The sequence below is a fragment of the Copadichromis virginalis genome, unplaced genomic scaffold (genome assembly GCF_057382275.1).
Source record: "Copadichromis virginalis isolate Kocher_CV1m ecotype Utaka unplaced genomic scaffold, C_Virginalis_male_GT1.1 unmapped_scaffold_1, whole genome shotgun sequence".
Classification (NCBI taxonomy): domain Eukaryota; kingdom Metazoa; phylum Chordata; class Actinopteri; order Cichliformes; family Cichlidae; genus Copadichromis; species Copadichromis virginalis.
In genome coordinates, this window is record NW_028188589.1 from 2,414,661 (window position 1) to 2,428,150 (window position 13,490).

The following is a 13,490-nucleotide window of genomic DNA, read 5'->3' on the forward strand; positions in this document are numbered from 1 at the left end:
GTCACCATGGTTACCCACGTTAATGTGAATGGGAGAGTTAAGGCGGTCCGCCAAAGTTATTTATATGTAAACACGGGAGAAAACCAGAGGAGTGTCCCGCGCGACCGCACCGCGAGCCCGCTCGTTAGGTGGAGCGCTCGTGAAGCAGAGTCAGTGCGCTCCTATGCTCTGTGCAAACGTGTTGTAATGCTCCAATCAAATCAGTTCTGTGAGATGTGAATGTTAATAGTTCTGTTAAAGTGACTGAGTAGATTAGCTAGTGTAACACAAGCACTCTGAGCAACTCTGTGTAGCTAACAGAGGCATTCATGGGTTGATTCAACAAGCTGTGTTTCATGATGCACTAAATAGTGATTTTGCCAGTAAATTACTGGAGGGAACAAATGTAATGTATTTACCAATGCTGTTATTGAATAGAACTGTTTAGCCAGTAAGACACTGCAGAAGACAATGTGATGTGTTTATTGATATGATAAAAGGATGTAGCTGTTATGGAAAGAAGTGTGAACTTGAGAAACTGAACCAGTTAAAAAGAGTATATTTCACTGATGTTGTGAAATAAGTAAATGTCATTGATGTGAATGAGGAACCAGCTGAACAGTATATTGAAAGCTCATGTTTAGTGTTTTATAGCATTTATTTGTGTGAAATAAATCAGACTCAGACACGTTCTGGAGGAAAGCAGAGACGCATCGTGTCTTCCTTACTCTGCTCTTCACCTGCTTTTACAGGTAACATATTTGTCATCGAGGTCTTCATCCTTGGGACCCGTAACATAGTAACTTCTTCATTGTTATACTTCTATAGTTTTCCCATTTTGTGAGCTGTGGATGTGGAAAGTGTCTCAGTGACACATCCACATGAAAACGGCGTTACCTTCGTTCATTTGCACGTCAAATGAACGAGCTGTTTGGACTTTAACGTCACAGCTGATGCTTCGATACTCGAACTCAAGAGTTCAGCTTCCACTCAGAGGTACAAGTACACACAGCAAAGATAAACGTGTACACAAGGTTGAACCCACAAGTGCACAGCTCCAACCAGAGATGGGCAGTAATCCGATTACTTTTTTCAAGAAACGAGTAAAGTGAGGGATTACTATTGCAAAAAAGGTAATTAGATTACTGTTACTTTCCCGTAAGCACGCTGCGTTACTGCGTTACTAAAACCGCAGCTGTGTGCAGATGAACAATGGATAATCTATCGAGTGTGGAGAGAGTGTGAGCGTGCAGCGTTTAAAGCGTGGAAGCACTGACCTTACTTTGAGTTTGACTCTGTAAAAAGTGACAAAAACATTAGCGTCCGCTGTTCACTGCGTGGGAAGACAACATGCTCACTCACTATGTGTTAATGGGCATGCTTATTTATAACTTTGATAAAATGTCATAAAAATAATTCCATGCCAGCTCACCATTGGTGATCAGGTAGTTTCTGTTCCAGTTCCAGTCCCATAAATCATGAAGCTTGCTGCCAGAAAAGCTTCAAATCTCCTTTGAAAGCTGTTTGTGGTCTTGATTGTGGGAGCTTCAGTTGTCTGACTCCAGCTGCCACACAGTGCTCACTGATATCATTTGCAAAAACCCCAGTGTGACAATATTTATCAGTGAAGCAGAAATCAGGAAGTGACGACTTTTCTTTGAACATTTGCTAAGGCTAAGCTGTGCTTTCTACCACAGTTGGGAATTTCCTGGTTTACAACAAATTATTGTGTCAACACCGCATAAGATTTCAAACTACAGGAAAATCACTGGAGTTGATTTAATAGTCGACGCGTCGTTTGAAGCTTTGTAAGATCCCAAAAGACGCAGGAATAAGTAGTAGGATTTAAGAGTGTAATACCGGACTGAAACAGAAGATGGCAGCACTGCATGTACAAGGATGCCAGCTGCCGTTAAACCCCGAAGAAGAAGTAGCTCTGTCCCAGAATTCATAGCGCGGCCCAGCTCAGTTTCCAACAATGGCAGCAGCTAGTTAGTTTTAATGTTACTCTTATTATTCTTTCTGGGTCACAAAACAAACGTTTAACATATTTTCAGGCGAGAATGTAGCTGTGTAAACCTCAAATATCTGCTCAGTTTATCAAGACACCACATACTTTCAAAAGCGTTTCGACGTTTTCGGAGACGTCTGTTACCCGCTAGCTCGATAGCTAGCCGGGGGCGAGGCTAACTAGAGCCGTGAGAACACCGGACTCCCGGCAAATCGTTTGCAAACCCACCGCCGTCTTTCGCTACTCAGGTTAAACATATATAAGTCACTTAGATAACTTCAAAATGTTATTGTTTGGCCTTTTTTTCAGTGTTTTATTTGTTCCTGAGTAAATCGGTTTGGCTGAGATTAAAGTTATAGTTTTTACACAGCTGAATAAACATCAAGCAGACAGCTGATTATCAGAAGTGTGAGATGCTCGAGAATTTACTCCGGTGTCCTGTTATATTTTAGATAGCAAGGAGTTTATTAAACTTCACCGAAACAATCTGCAAATGGCATTAAAATTTAATAAACTATCATCTTGTCTTTATTTTTAGTTAGCACAGACCTTAAACACTTAAAGCTGTAAGCTAATGATAGTTATATAAGAGCAGATGCTGCTGGTGCAATAAGCTGTAGTTTTACGTCCAATGGATGATGATCTGATTAGTCGACTAATCGCAAAAATAATCGCTGGCTAGTCGACTATTAAAATAATCATTTGTGGCAGCCCTATTTCAAACTACTGGAAAATCACTGGAGTTATAAGAGGCAGACAACGACACACACACCACATGCATGCTGTTGCTATTTATTGTGGATTAACTTGTCAAGGGCAAGAACAAAATAATTCTGCCTCAAATACAGGAAATCATAGCTTTCCTGTATTTCCTCCATTGTTGGGATGCTGGTTAGTGCTGTTGCTCCACAGTAAGAAGGTCCTGGGCTAAATTATCCATGAATGTAAACGGCTGTGTGTTTCTATCTGATAGACTGGTGAGCTGTCCAGGGTGTACCCTGCCTGGTAACCTATCACTTCAGGGTTATTTCCCAGCCCTGCTGCAACCAGGATAGAGATAGGAGGATGGTAGTTGTTGTAGACCCATTCAATTTCAATTGAAGGATTAAAATGTTCCAGGAGCTCAACTTACTCCATCTGAACATGTTTCAATCGTGTTTTATGAACACAACATGCAGGTTTACTGAATATGAAAAGGTTGTGTTGATTTAACTCAGTTGTTTAAGTTTCTGCCAAAGCAAAACCTTTGTGTGCAACCAGTGTCCACTATTGAATCAAGTCAATCCAACATGTTTTTGTCAGTGCAAAAGGAGTTACGGTGCCTGTATTCCTGCACAATATTGTCCCGGGAGGGAGGAAAACTTTCTGGTGAAGTTTTGGTTGATTTTTGGGTTTTGCTTGACACTAGGTTGATTTTATCAGTGAGGTTTGGATTGTTTTCTTTCTCTAAGAGAGAGAAAGATGGTTTTATGCTTGGACATGTTTGCAATGGGCCCCAGTATTTGTTACTTTATTAGTATTTTATTGGTTGCGTTTGTTTGTGCTTTTGTTACAGTGCACTGAGATAAGAACATCTGAGAGGTGTGATCCACCGGTGGTGATATTTTGGTATTTTGTGAGTTCCCGATTTAACAAATCAGCTCTTTAATCCAGACCTGAGAGGTTGAACTTTAAAGCGCTATAAAATATTCTTACTGGAAACAGTGGCAAAGTGTTTTTCTCCATGATTATAATGGGCTTGGGAGAAATTCACTTATATGGGACATTGATCACATGAGAAGTCCTGAGCCTAAAAGGATTGCAGCCAGTCAATCCAGTCCAAAAACAAGGAGCTGTTTTCCTTTAAAATGATGACGTCATCTTGCTGGTGATGGAGGCTCGAATAGGCTGCGCGTGAGACTCCATTATCAGCAATATCTGGTATGAATGTGTGTGGATGTATGCATGTGACTGGACTGTGATGGACTGACGACTAAAAGTTTAACTGACTTGATACTGAGACAAAAACGGTGCCGACTTTAGGATTAGTGAATGTCCACAACAATTCACCCAGCCTGTAGAAGAAGGGTGGAGGTTTTGTCTTGCTTTGTTGTTGCAGGAGCAGAAGGATGACAGAGACTAAAGGGGGAGGCTGTAGCTTCACATGAGTGTGAGCTGCAGACTGAACCCTTTGGTTGCTAATGTTGAGTCACTGATGTTTGCATTAAGAAAATTGTGTTTTATTAGCTGTGTTTTAATTAAGGTATCACATTATATTGTTGGGAATATTAAATGCTAAAGTGAAGAAAAGCTTTGATTTCACTCATGACTGAACATGTTATTATTAACCATAGCAGGTGTAAAGGTTCTTTTTATTTGGAAGGAAAAATAAGCACAGACCAGTCCCAGAAGTGTCCAGAAAGGCGATTTATTAAACACACACACAGATTATACAGGTGTGGGAAACATGTCTTCCTCGTCTGCACAAAGACGGGAAGCTTTATAGCCATTCATGACGTCAGAAGACTTCAGAAGAATTCCCCTATCTCCTTCTATGGCTAAGAACAACAACATTTTCCAGATGTTTTCACTCCTGCTTTCTGGGAACCTAACCAATAGTGTGTTCATGAGTGTGTATTTTGTGTGATTGTGTCCAGGCCAACCAAAGTTCGACTGTCCTCATTTAACTTCTGTCCGCCTGGACCTCCAGCTAAACTGGTGCTTTTACTAACTGATAGAGTATTGTATCTAGAATTCTATCGTAGCAGATTTACTAAATGATACATGATAATATTGATGATACACTGATGCAGACTAATGAAGTAATAATGAAATAATGACAATGCTTTATGAATGATATCACAGTGAGATTAAAATAACATGTTTTTCTTGACACAGGCCACTGTAAAGAGTCAATTAACTGTTATAACAGTTAATATAATATAATAACAGGCAATGATAGACTTGTCACATTCAAAATAGAGATATGTAATAACAAACACGGGTCCGTGTCATTTAGGTTCTCCATTGAAATAGTCAATCATTTAGAAAAGTAGAATATATATATATATATATATATATATATATATATATATATATATATATATTAGGGGTGCAACGATACACAAAATTCACGGTTCGGTTCGGTTCGATACTTTGGTGTCACGGTTCGATATTTTTTCGATACAAAAAAAATGTTCATGCCTTTTTAATTTGTCATTTATTAAAATTGTAAATATATATTTTAACACAAAAGTACAGTTTTTAAATTTAACCCTAACCCTTGTGCGTGTTGTTTTTTAGCTCGTCATATTGCAGCCACAGAAATTCTTTTGTCCATGAAACCATAAAGCTGCACTTTCTTTTTGCCTTATAGTCTGATTTGTCATAACTTCTCCGTTTTGTGGTAAGCTTTTCTTTGGCTGTCACTTCTTCACCCTGACCTGTCTTATTTGGCTCAGCAGAACTAAAATATATATCTGTCTGTGAAGGTTCTCAATCATCCAGGTCATCGTAGTGAAATATATATCCTGCCGCACTCACATAAGCTCAGCGATTCTCTGCGCGATCAACCTCTCACATGTTTAAGCTGCGGGAGATTTCACTTGTCATGTTTGCATAGTAAGCTAACAATTAATAAGACGATGTCAGAGGAATTGGTGCACAAATTATCATCACTCACAGATCAGTGCTGTCGCTCTCTATACACAGTTCGCGCGATTGCAAAGTGAAAGCAAAAAAACAAGCGCAAATTCAAACACGATTTCAATATGTCACATATTGACAGTGGCTCACCCAATGACATAATTACCCAGCTACATTTCTGAAAGAATGCAAAAGCATTGACATATATTTTTCCTTCCTACAATAGCCCGACAGGCAGGGCAGAGATAGCCCCGGGACGTCGGGCTAGCGATATTGCGAGCCCTGTATCTGATTGAGGAATCACTCATCTTTGGAAAAGAGAGTTTATTACAGAGAAATGTCTCTTTCCAAAATAAAAGCTATACTATCCGCTTCTTCTGGGCTATATTCTCAGCAGCATAAGGAGAATCATGTGCTAACAGCTGTCTAAATGACTCGGCTAAAGTTAGTAGCATGCTTGTTGTTTTTGTCTTTGCACTAGGATGATGTCGGTGTAAATGTGCAGTCATATTCGTTGTGTTCCCACTAGTGCTTTCAGGTTAATCTCGTTGAAATAACCTTAACGCCACAACATGGCAAATCTCCGTTAACGAGCTACCCTATACAGAGGGGCTAGACGGCCAACACGTTAACGAGCTAACTGCGCTAACACACTAGCTCCCACCCATGTAATTGAGCATTGCATGGCACATGCAACATACTGTTTTACTTTAGTCCATGACTCGCTTACCTTCAGGGTCATACGTCACATGAAAACCAAAATAATTCCAAACGCCAGATCTGAATGAGGGTGGGGAGGTCCACTTCTGTCTCGCTAGCTTGCCCTGCGCTCTTCCTTCTGACCATGCTGTCTGTGTTGAGTGCTCAGTGAATCTGCGTTCGACTACTCCGCCTAGGCTGCACTCTCGAGCCTAGGCGGAGTAGTCAAATGCAGATTCACTGCAAATGCTCTCTGTAACATTTCTGTTAAACAAGAAGTCACATATCCAGGACTGTTAATATCCAAAGACCAAAAGTCAAGATGCTCGTCAAACTTGTCAAACAGTGTTGGGGAATTCTCAATGGTGCTTGGTGCCATACCCTCAGGGACTTTAATGTTATATAAAAACACTGACAGCTCAATATCTGCCTCAGTCACTCTCCCTGATCCAGCTGAGTCAGCAGTGGGAAAAATCTGCTTTTCACAGGAACTTGGTAACAGCAATAAGAGAATACGTAGTTTATTCCAAGAAGATATCATGTCTCTCCCATATATAGAATATCTTACTGGAACCGACATGTTCCAGATATCACCTGGAAGACAGTCTGGATGATCCCATAAATATCTAATTGTGAACAAGGTGAAGGAAATCTCATATAAAATTCTTCATAAATGTTACCCAGCCAGTCACTATATGGTAACATTTAAAAGAGACATAAATACTAATTGAACTTTCTGTGGGGATCATCCAGAAACTGTGGCACATCTCTTTTGGTTCCTCTACACAGAGATTCTGGAAGAATTTAGCAGTTTTGTTATTGTCCATATTTTAAGGGAGTTTTCTTTACGATGGGAAAATGTTTTATTCTTTTTCTTTAAGTTCCCCAGGAAGAATGATAAATGTTTTTTTTATAAAATATTTGTTAATACTATTAGCTATTTTATATCCATAAATGTAAGTTTATTAATAAAACACCATATTTCTGCCTTTTTATAAGGATATGAATTGTACATACAATCAATTTCAGACTCAACCAACAAAAAGCCTCTCAGAACAATATTTATATTGTAACAGTTGCTATTGTAATGCAGTGTATCACCACATGGCGGCGCCTCCTGTCTCACGACTGGTGTCACCCCCTTTTTGTTCTTCTTCGCACTCCTCCTGTAATGGATGCTCCCGTGTGTACGCGGACTAGTGTGCTCTTTAGTAATGTGTGGTAGAGGTAGCACTTTTATTTTTGATATTGTAAATAAATGAGTACTTTTTGGAAAGTCAGAAGCTGTTGCTCATTCGCTATCCACCTGCACACCTCCGCGGCTGGCTTCATCTCCACTGCACGTTACAACTGGCGCCCGAACTTTTTCCCCTTGGACTTCAGACGATTTTTGCATCCCGCCGAGGATTCTTCTCTTCTAGCACGTGAACTGTCTCCGAAATCCCCCCAGTTTTGCAGACGCTCGGACGTTTTCTCCAGCCATGGCCGCAGCCTCAGCTCAGGTGGGACCCGACTAATTTCTGGATACCGTGGTGTGCCGCTGCTCTGCTTGGGAGAAAGAAAAAGAGAGAAGCTGACTCCGCGACGCGAATGGACTGTGTGGATTTGTTATTTGTTGTTGGTTTCGTCTTCTAAGGATTAATTCTTCTGTGGAGAGCCTGGACATGAACATTTCTGCTGGCTTTTCATTCCCCTTTCCCTCTGCTGAGACTGACTGTAGCACATGTAAGTGATAGCTTGGCCGACTACAACTGTTGGTGCTGGTCTTCGGCTCAGTATAACGAAACGACTTAAAACTAATCTTGCATTGAGCTCTAGTGTTGCAGACATGCTATTGTAATAACATGGTTCTGATCACTCCAGTCTAATTTCAGTTGTTGGGCAAAATTTTATATGTGGTTTTTCTAAATTTAATCTTGAACGCATTTTTGCAGTTTTGTCTTTCTAGTCTGACCTAACTGACTCTTTTACTGCTATATCAATAACTGCGCTGTGCCCTGGAGCGGCTTAATTTTTTTGAAATCGCAATGGCACACTGCCCAGACGACTCTGACTCAGACATGGAACTTACCTCGTTACCTATGTGCTAGATAGTTGAAAATGTGACTCCTAGCCTTAGCCAACAAGTGGTGGAGTTAAGAACTGAGGTGAATAAGCTTAGTGATTGTTTACGTGACTCACTGAACACGCAAAGCTTGAGCCTCCTGTGTATGCTGGGGACGGAAAAGTGCAACCTGAAGACTGGTTAAATACAGTTGGCACATACAAAGCCTCATTGAACCTAACTGATGGGCAATTGCTAAACGAACTGCCACACTTTCTTGCAAAAGAGCCCGGGAAATGGTTCAAGGCACTGAGCTCCCACATCACATCATGGGCTCAATTCTGTCAACTGTTTAAGACAGTTTTTCTGCCCTCCGACAACCAAGAACGCATCCTGAGAGGAATTTTGGATCGTGTTAAGGCTCAGGACGAGCCGCTCCCAACCTTTGTCGCCCACATGTTGAGTGAGTTTGACAAACTGAAGAGCCCCCCACCTGAAAAAGACAGAATTGACCTAATTAGTAAACATGCTCTCGAAAAATACAGAGTTGCCCTGTATGGCGCTAATGTCACTTCTGTAATGGACCTGCTGCTACGCGCTCATGAGCTTCACTCAGTGCTTGGACCACAAAGACCACAGCCTGCTTTATGTAGCAAAGACAACTATAAGCCTGAACCTTACTGCTTCAAATGCTCTCAGCCAGGGTTCACTACACGCACCTGCCCAAACTGTAACACCCAACCTCATTTGCCACAACGAGCCTCGAACACCGCTAGGCATGGCCCAGTCCAGCTATTGCCAGCACCTGGCCCCTCTGACCCTGGCCATGAAAAGGTGGAATTAAGCAGCACCACATCCCAGCCACAATACAGGCAGTCGGGAAACTACGGGGGGAGGACATTTCACAGAGGCCAACCTTCCCCCAGTTACTAACGGAGCCTCACACGCCCGATTCACTACAGGGTGGACACAGTCTTGGACACTTGGAAGACAATTTTTCACAAGTCCACTGGAATACCCCACTAAGAACAAAAGTGAACTTCAATGCTTCATCTGTGGATGCTACCCTCGACACGGGTGCTTCCCTCTCGGCTGTACGAACAGATCTCATTCAAGTAAATGACTCTTACCCTAGAAACACAAGTGAGTGGAATGGTCCTGCAGTTAACCTCGCCAATAATGCTCCCTGTATCCCTGTTGGTGTTATTTGGCTCAATATTGAATTCATGAACAAGAACTTTTACCAGCGTTTTGCCATAATACCAGATTTGTCCTCTCCTTTCATTCTGGGAATGGATTTTATGGCAAGAGCTTCTGTTTCTATTCACATTCCCACTAGAACAGTCTACATTGAGGACATCCCCTGCCCACTCGCAGACAATGAAGAGGACCTTCAAAATGATTACTCACATTCACCTGGAACACTGATGTCTTTGGACTTGGTTCGCTCAGACTTAACAGCCAAATTGTCTGAAGCAAGTCTCTCAGAGAACAACAAGGATGCTTTGCTAAATCTGCTCAGCAAGTTTAGCTCCTTGTTTGATGGTCAACTTGGTTGAACGGCTCTCACTGAGCACGCCATAGAGACTGGCAATGCAACACCTGTCAAACTCCCACCCTATCGCACGTCACCTGCTAAGACACGTGTGATTGAAGAACAAGTGCAACAAATGTTGAAGGACAACATCATTGAACCTTCCACAAGCCCTTGGGCAGCTCCTGTAGTCATTGTAAATAGAGCGGCCACGGAACCAAGGTTTTGTTTGGACTTTCGAGGGCTTAACCAAGTTACCCGAAAAGACTCTTATCCCCTGCCTCGTGTAGATGAGTCTTTGGACTTTCTGGCAAGAGGAAAGTTTGTCTCGACATTGGACTTAGCGCGAGGCTATTGGCAGGTTGCTGTAGCAGAGGACTCGAAGCCTAAAACTGCCTTCATCTCTCACTGCGGTCTCTTCCAGTTTCGGGTGCTGCCCTTTGGGCTCTGCAACGCACCTGCAACTTTTCAGAGACTCATGAACTCTGTGCTTGCTGGCCTCATTTACAAAACGTGCGCAGTCTACCTGGATGACATTGTTATCGCCTCACCTACCTTTGAACAGCACTTAGTGGATCTTGAGGAGGTGCTGGGCAGACTCTAGGCTGCTGGCTTGTCATTGAAGCTCAAAAAGTGCCAATTCTGCCTCGATGAATTCACCTTTCTCGGGTACCGCATCACATCATCAGGTGTTAAGCCCGATCTGGACAAAGTAAAGGCGGTTAAGGAGTTTGATACCCCAACCTCAGTGAAACACGTCCGTCAGTTCCTTGGCTTGACTGGCTATTATCGACGCTTCATTCAGAATTATGCCCGCCATGCCGAACCTCTTCACGCCATCACCAAAAAGGACAATGCTTTCCACTGGGACGACAGCTGTCGAAGGGCCATGGACACTTTGAAGGATCAAGTCACATCAGCCCCTTTTCCATTCACGCCGATGCATGTGACATTGGTCTTGGGGCAGTGTTGATGCAAAAGGATGACAAGGGTCGTGAGTATGTTGTGGCTTTTGCTAGTCGCTCCCTTCACAAAGCTGAACTCCCCTACTGCACTTCAGAGAAGGAGTGCCTCGCTGTGATATGGGCTCTGGAACACTTCCGCCCATATGTTGAAGGTGTTCATGTTACTATCTTCACTGACCACAACAGTCTCAGGTGGCTCATGTCTCGTCAAAACCCAACGGGCCGACTCGCCCGCTGGTCACTTCGTTTGCAGGACTTTGATTTCACAATAGTGCAGAAACCTGGTGCACAGAACAAAGTTCCCGACGCACTGTCACGCAACCCTTTGCCTCTGACCTGTGACAGGCCGACTGATCTTTTACCAGATCATGCTGTTATGGGCAGCCTGGACATTCGTACTCTGCCCCCCGTCATTCTGGCTGACCGTTCACAATTCAGACAGCTGCAGTTAGACGATCATGTCACAGGTCCACTCCTCAGAGACATTGAAGCAGACTCTCTGAACAGCTCGGACAATGCCACCTTGTTACAGTATGTTGTGTATGACTCTCTTTTGTATCACAGAGAACCGAAGTCCACATGTGCTTTGCACTCTTTGAAAGAGCTGAAACTGTTTGCCCCTACTTCCATGAGAGGCACCTTGCTGGACTATTACCATGACCACCCCACAGCAGGTCACTTGGGTGTTTCTAAGACATTGGCTAGACTGCGTTTTAGGTTTTTCTGGCCCAAAATGGCAGCTGATGTGAAACGCTATGTGATTTCATGCTCAGTGTGCCAACTCACCAAGCCAAGTCAGAAAAAAGCAGCCGGTCTTATGGTTCCCATTGTCCCCCAGAAACCCTGGGAGTATGTGGGTGTGGATTTTGTTGGGCCACTTCCCCGCACCCCCACTGGTAATGCTTATTTGATCGTGTTTGTTGACTATTTGACCAAATGGGTTGAAGCCAGTGCTGTCAAAGAAGCTATATCTCAGGTAGCAGCTGGTAAATTCGTCACTGACATTTTTGCTAGGCATGGTACACCCACTTACCTCATTTCTGACAGAGGGTCTCCTTTTGTGAGTGAGCTTTTTGAACATGTTGTTTCTGCCTTCGGCTCGGTGCACAGACTCACTACGGCATATCACCCTCAGACAAATGCTACTGAACGCGTCAACCGGACTCTGAAAACTGCAATCCGTGCTTATGTAGGTGATAAGCACACATCATGGGACAAGTTTCTCCCTCAGATTTGCTTTGCTCTGCGCACCGCCCCCCATGACAGTACAGGTATGACTCCTGCCATGATGCTTTATGGTCGTGAGTTAGACACCCCGCTTGACCTTATCACTCAGCCTTCTACAGCAGGTGTTGATGAACCGGGTGTGCCTTACCCTGAGACTCTGAGAGCCTCCCTGCAGGAAGCTCACGACCACGCCAAAGCAGCTTTGGACTATAGCCATGACAGACAAAAACATTACTATGACTTGAGACATCGACATGCCACGTTTCGTGTTGGTGACCTTGTGAGAGTTAAGACGCACCCCAGCGGCGGGGAGTCTCTGGCTGGCTGGAGCGGCATCTAATAACCAACTCGCAAAACAAAATAAAAACAACACAACAAACAGATATTATGATACAGACTTATAATCTGCACCGATGTTTTTTCTAAATTCTATAAAGTGAGCGCGAGAGCCCTCGGTGCGCCTGCGCGCTGCTGAAGTCAAAGTAAACTTTATTGTCATCTCCGCTACAGATAGTCCAGCATATAGAGAGACGAGACGACGAGGCTGCAGTTACAGCGGTGCAAGTAAACAAACAAATATAAGAAGAGTAAGAAAATAAATCTACACTTTAGGACTCGGGGTAAAGGATCAATAACAATTTAATTTATAATTTACAGTTTGATGATTTAAAGTCTCACACAAGCCGTCAAAAGGGGCGGGGCCGGCTGCTTCCAAGTAGAGCACATTTCATTTATAATGATGTAAATCCAAGCCCATCATGGATTCACGATCTGAATCCTGGGTTGTGTGAAATCCCAGAAATCAACCTTAGACAAAGTGAATCTGTGAACTAAGGTGTAGGTCTGTTAGGTTAATTGTGCTGATCCTCGGGTTGGGGAATTTGTGTTTGTACTGCAGCGTAAAATTCAAACCAATGGAAGACGGACAACAAAAGTTCAAAGCCATCAGGTGCTCAGGTTAGGAAAAAAGAGAAAAGATGCAGGTAAGCAGACGTGTGATTGGATAATGGCAGGTCATCCTGAACCAATCAGACTAAACTCCAAACAATACATTATGTTACAGATTTTAATATTAATTAGTCATTGTTACTTGTTGATTTGTCCTTTTCTCATTGTGTGACGAATTATGACGACTGTTTGGTAGCTGTTATTGTCTCTCTCTCTCTCTCTTCATGTGTGTTTCTCTGGTGAAACAATAGTTTTGTGTTAATGTTAGGGCTGCACGATTTTGCATAAAATGAGAATCACGATTTTTTGGCTTAGAATTGAGATCATGATTCTCTCATAACAATAAATAAACATAAAACAACAAATGTCTCACGTTTTGTTGTTGCAGCAAAATGTTGTACTGCTTGAAATTCCATCTCCACCGTTGCTCGACGCTGCGTGTACAGAGCAGGTAGTGCA

General features: G+C 42.8%; 1 protein-coding gene and 1 long non-coding RNA gene across 2 annotated transcripts in view; both read left to right on the top strand.

Moving 5' to 3' along the window:
* The window catches only part of LOC146679523 (uncharacterized), a 241,879-nt gene that overhangs the window by 102,659 nt on the left and 125,730 nt on the right, over positions 1 to 13,490 (top strand). The gene's annotated exons all lie outside the window — the stretch shown is intronic.
* The window catches only part of LOC146679528 (uncharacterized), a 28,491-nt gene continuing 15,672 nt past the window's right edge, over positions 672 to 13,490 (top strand). The window contains exon 1 of the long non-coding RNA XR_014918562.1: positions 672 to 731. This is a non-coding gene — a long non-coding RNA (uncharacterized LOC146679528). The remainder of the gene's footprint in view (positions 732 to 13,490) is intronic.